Source organism: Alosa pseudoharengus, unplaced genomic scaffold (genome assembly GCF_046254945.1).
Source record: "Alosa pseudoharengus isolate Yale_2024_CS ecotype anadromous, Long Island Sound unplaced genomic scaffold, YU_APseudo_1.1 YU_APseudo_1.1_scf_12, whole genome shotgun sequence".
NCBI classification, from domain to species: Eukaryota; Metazoa; Chordata; class Actinopteri; order Clupeiformes; family Clupeidae; genus Alosa; species Alosa pseudoharengus.
This window is the reverse complement of record NW_027468587.1, coordinates 30,965,424-30,970,750: the sequence shown is the minus strand read 5'-3', so window position 1 is coordinate 30,970,750 and position 5,327 is coordinate 30,965,424. Positions and strand designations below refer to the sequence as shown.

The 5,327-nt window shown below is 50.0% G+C and overlaps 1 protein-coding gene across 3 annotated transcripts in view; it reads right to left on the bottom strand.

Annotated features, from left to right (window-relative positions):
* The window catches only part of rftn1b (raftlin, lipid raft linker 1b), a 62,561-nt gene extending 58,190 nt beyond the window's left edge, over positions 1-4,371 (bottom strand). For all 3 annotated transcript variants that reach the window (XM_076280809.1, XM_076280811.1, XM_076280810.1), the window contains exon 1: positions 3,722-4,371. The gene's annotated coding sequence lies outside the window, so the exon portion shown is untranslated. The remainder of the gene's footprint in view (positions 1-3,721) is intronic.
* Between the last annotated feature and the right edge of the window lie 956 nt (positions 4,372-5,327).

Sequence of the window (5,327 nt, the reverse complement as noted above, 5' to 3'; positions counted from 1 at the left end):
AGCAACGCTTAATAGCCCTGTGCAACTTCAATAGCTGCCTTACTGGAAAGGACATACGTTCAAAGTCAAGGTCCTGAATTTTTCAAGCAGGGCCTATTCAAAGCTTGGGCCAGAAAGAAAGGTTATCAAAAGGAACGAGCAGAAAAAACTACCCTCCCCCCTCCTCTCCTCTCCCTACAGAGCATGACGGTTACCCATGAAAGTGTTTTTTGCTGAAACAGTGAGGGCCGAATCAAGGGGGAAAAAATAGAGACGACCTTCCCACTCTGACCCCATCACCCCCTCCCCTTCCACACACACACACACACACACACACACACACACACACACACACACACACACACACACACACACACACACACACACACACACACACACACACACACACACACACACGCTGTAAGAGCGACAAATAAAGCTATCCCAGCACAAGGCGCAGTTTCCTGCCTCCGGCGCTGTGGATTCAGCAGGGAGAGAGAAGGGCTCTCTCTCTCTGGAGAGCCCTGAGATGCGGGGCATCCCCTGTTTGCACTTCCTGCTTCCTGCTGGAGCTTCCTTCCCCTGGCCGAGGCGTCACCTCCTCACCTGGGCGGGAGAGCTCAGGCAGCGGAGCCGAGGAGAGGAAGAGTAGGGGGCGGGGAAGTGGAAGCCAGGAATGGGATGTTGGGGACGGGGCATGTGTGTGTGCGTGTGTGTGTGTGTGTGTGTTTGTGTGTGTGTGTGTGTGTGTGTTTGGGTGTGTATGTGTGTGAGTCTGTTCGTTTGTGTGTGTGTGTGTGTGTGTGTTTGTGTGTGTAACTGTGTAAGCGTAGGAGGGAGTTTGAGGTGATCGGGGTGAAAACAGAAAAACATGAATATAAGTGGGCGGAAAGGGACTAGCGGGGTGGACAATCAATAATGCTGCCCACTCCTTACAGTCACAGCCATGTTTAGATATGCCGTATCTGTTGGAGTTGGGAGGGAAGGGAAGTACTTGCTAGTTGTGCAAGTGCAGAGATGCTGGGAAGTGAGCTTGTCAGTTAGGATGTTGAACTTGTTTGTGAGTCTTGCAGCCAACAAACACGCCAAAGGTCAGTGCTAAACAGTTATAAATCTTCCTGGACTGTGTCAGAGCTCGCTGGCCACAGACTGCAGTTAGAATTTCCTCATTTCTCTTCGCAGATGTTTACTCTGAGGGTTTCTCTAGAGGCTTTGACTGGTTTTATTCCTGATAGAGATGAGTTCAGTTGCTTTTTGTTTTATACAACAACAACAAAAAAAACAGCAGAAATAATCTTCATCCTTGAGCCTGCCATAGGAGGGCTGTAAGGACAGGAGAGTGATGACACACTTCACTGCCCATTCAATGCCAGTCTTCAAAATCCCCATCCGCCCGCCCCTCTCAAGGCCTCACCACTGCCACACTGAAAAAACCTGCCAGATGGGATTGCCATGGGAACTAGCCCCTTGACGACGATTCCATACAAGGGAGAATAAAGGACACCTATCTGTCTCATTCTGCATCACCCCCCCCCCCCCCTCAGTCCCCATGCACACCACCTTCCTCATCCTTTCTATAAAGGGCTTTCTGACACTCTTATCTTCCTAGCATTATGTCTTGTCTTCTCTCACTTTCTCTCTCTCTCTCTCTTTTCTGCCTCTCTCTAGCACTCTTGTTTCTCTCTGTGCTGTCTGTGAACATGAATTACAATGAGACATTTTTCTTCACGCGGGCGATTCCACTGGGATTGGGAAAGTGATGTAAAAAAAAAAAAAACGAGAACACCGAAAGAGCAGACGATTTAAACACGGGCTTAATTCTTCAAAGGTAATCTGTCTGTCTTCACAAGCACACAGACAGAGGCGCACCGTTAAAGGCCAGTGATTGGAAACATTGTGTGGTCCAAATTTACCCAAGTGCATTTACCTATTGTGGGGCCATTTTTTTTCTTTTTTCTATTTCAGCTGGAATATTGACATGTCCTTCGTGAACATTACTAGATCAATACCACAGCAATTTTCTTGACCACCCATTACAGCTGAGTCGATTTGCCTTCAAGAAATACTGAAGCCGCCTTCCCTCCACCCTTCCTCGTCTCGGCACAAGTGCTACAAAACTGTTGCTTACTTTTCTCCACGTACACATGCCACGCTCGTTTCAGTCTTTACATCAAGGCCCTCTTGGCGCTATTTGAAGGTGCACTTCACAAACCAGTGGCTGTTGAAGGAAGCAGAGACTTAATCTTCTCAGTGATCTTGTCAGAAGAACATAATCCTTTCACACTGCCAAGTCAGATTTGCCCCTCGCATAGTTTGTACACGACCCAGAGCTGTCAAAATCCTCCTAAAGCTGATTCAGCTTCGCGTGAACATGCAAACGCCAAAAAAAAAAGTTCCTCAAAGCCTAACACTGTAAAATGTTGTTTTTGAACAAATGTGTGAGAGACATGATTCTTCAGGAACTGAAAGTACTCAGTCATCCTAGGCAGCAGGGGACAGCACAGTTTAGTTCAGCCCAAATGTATGATCCCCCTACCATGCTCTTGGACTGATGGAAAATGACTACACAGTATAGCTTTCATGAGAGGACCACTAATTGAGTTTTAAAAGCCCCCAAGGTGCTCCAATTACATGTATTAAATTAAACTGATCGCAGGAAAAAATGTGACTCTGGACAGAGACCATGAGAGTATGTGATGGTGGTTGGGTTTCATAGCGCTGCTTACGTTTTACAGCTGCGGGCGAGTTTGACATGTTAACCGTGTAAGCGCACCCAGCAGCCCATCTCATCCATCATCCTAAGGGGGATTTATGGGGAATGCTCAGACGCCTGTTAGGGGGGCTGAGAGTCCCAGAGCTGACCACTCTCTCTCTCCCTCTCTCTCTCTCTCTCGCTCTCTCTCTCTCTCCATGCGTGGGTATATCTGTCAGGGTGCTGGCAGTGCTTGGCTCATGACCTTTCAACCCCCCCCCCACCCCAGAATTCCCCTGTGACAACACCATCTCTGTCTGGCAACTCCTGAGGAGCTTTTGGTGTTGGTGGTGTGTAGCCAACACAACCGAGACAGTTACAGCCAGAGAACCCGAGGCTGGAACTGATTAACGGCACTCCTCTCCTTCATTCTCCTCATCTCTCAATCCCTCTCTCTCTCTCTCTCTTTCTTCCTCTCTCTCTCTATTTCTGTTGAGGCGGAATGGGACACACTTTTTAAACGCGTCATGCCCGGTCAGGGTTCAGACCCTAGAGCCGGCGTAGCATAGCATGCATTCCTGCCTCCTCTCGGCACCACACGCTGCGCATGTGACCGCAGACTGACCAGGTCACTGATCTGTGTGATAAGCTCACTACACGCTAGACACTCCGAGGCATGCTCTGCCAACCAACCAGCCAGCCAGCCAGCCAGTCAACCAAGCTCAGGCTGCAGAGTCAACACGTGTGGTGGCAAAGTTTGTGGCTTGTGGCTTCCCATGGGTGATTGTTATTTCAAAGTGCAACACCACTGAAAGAGTCTGTGTAAACAAGCTGGATACATGATAGCATTTTTGTTTAGTGTGTAGAAAGCTCCTCTACCCAAAGCACACATTAAAAAAACAAGAGACAGACAGTGTAAAGGTGTAAAACAGAGAAAACGGTAGAATGGTGGCAGTTGAGGCAGAGAGAGAGAGAGAGAGAGAGAGAGAGAGAGAGAGAGAGAGAGAGAGAGAGAGAGAGAGAGAGAGAGAGAGAGGAGAGAGGTGTTACCTGTTGTGAAAGTGGTGACAAGCAGCTCCTCCAAGTTGGCCAGAGAGATCAGGAGTGGGCGAATGGACCGGCACAACCGCCGGGGAGAGGCATGAACAGGAGTGACGGGGAGCACGGCACGGCACCAGCACAACACGCAGCCGAGGTGACAGCGAGCAAATCCTCCGCAATTCCTCTCAGGAGCCGAGTGGCTCTGATAAGAGCCGAGACTTTCTGGCTGAGAAAAAAAAAAGAGGAAAAGGAGCAAACGAGGGGAGCGAGAGAGGAGCAAAAATAAAGACACGGAAGAGGCTCCAAATCCAGGGGGATCAGTCGCAGAGGCTTCTCTTTCTCCCGCTCAGAGGCTTCTCGCAGCTAACGGAAAGGCAGCAAGCACACTTTTGCGTGCTCTTGTTTAGGTCATGCTCAAAGTATGCCTGTGCGATGTTCTGCAAGCTCAGGAAAACCACATCCTCTGACATGTCTACCTTCTCTCTCCTGCTGAGCTTTTTTTTCTCTCTCTCTCTCTCTCTCTCTGTCTCTTTCTCTTTTCACTCACTCACTTTCTCTCTGTCCCCCTCTCTCTCACTCTCTCTCTCTCCTCTGTGATTGTGCGAAACGACAGAGCTGTCTGACCCAGACACCGCTCAGCGTCTCCACCCTCTGCTCCCCCCTCTCTCTCTTTCTCTAGTCTTCTAGTCTCTCTCTCTCTCTCTCTCTTTCTCTCTCTCTCTCTCTCTCTCGCTGCTCCTCCAGCAGCCGCTACAGTTCCAGTCCGCTGACTGAAGAATCCAACTGAGAACGAGAGGCAAGGGGAGCGAGAGAGCGAGAGAGTGGGAGTGAGAGAGGGAGCGAGGGAGACGCATGGAAGGAGGGGAAGGGGAGAGGCGGGGGATGCAAGAACAGAGAGAGAGGGAGTTGCTAAAGGAGGAGAGAGAAGGTAGGCAAAGAAGGGGTAAAGGGGGAACAGACAGCGGCATGGAAAACAACAAGGTACTGTAAAGAGTAGGAGAGAGAGACAGAGAGAGAGAGAGAGAGAGAGAGATGGAAAGAGACAGAGAGAAGGAGTGGGAGGGGAGTAGGTAAAGCGGTAAACAAATAAAGACAAAATGAACAGAAGAAAGGAAGAGGAAAACAAGAAGTGCCCAGGGGACAGCAGACTAGACGGCTGGTGGCTCTCAGACGGCGTGGACGTGGGTGAGAGGCTGCTTGGGGGTCTGACAACGTCTGTGTCTGCGTCTGTGTCTGCCCTCTGCAACTCTGGGATGGGGATGTATTTTTCATTAGCCCCAGACGAAGACCCCCCCCCCCCCCCCCACTCCTCCTGAACACACACACACACACACACACACAACTTATATAGCCGCATATCCATTATTCAGGGCAATCTGTGTGAGAGGGCAGCCCCCTCCTGACACGGACTACTGACACGGAACCTGTTTAGACCCCCCACCCCCACCCCCCCCCACCCCCAAGTCACACACCCACTCTCTCCAAAACAATCTGATCCTCAGAGACGTCCATTTTACAAACAAAACAAAAAGGCAAGGCAGTATGGACCTGGACAACAAAGACAAAACACACACAAACCCTGTGAGGGCAGTTTTTCAAAAAACAAAGTCCTCAG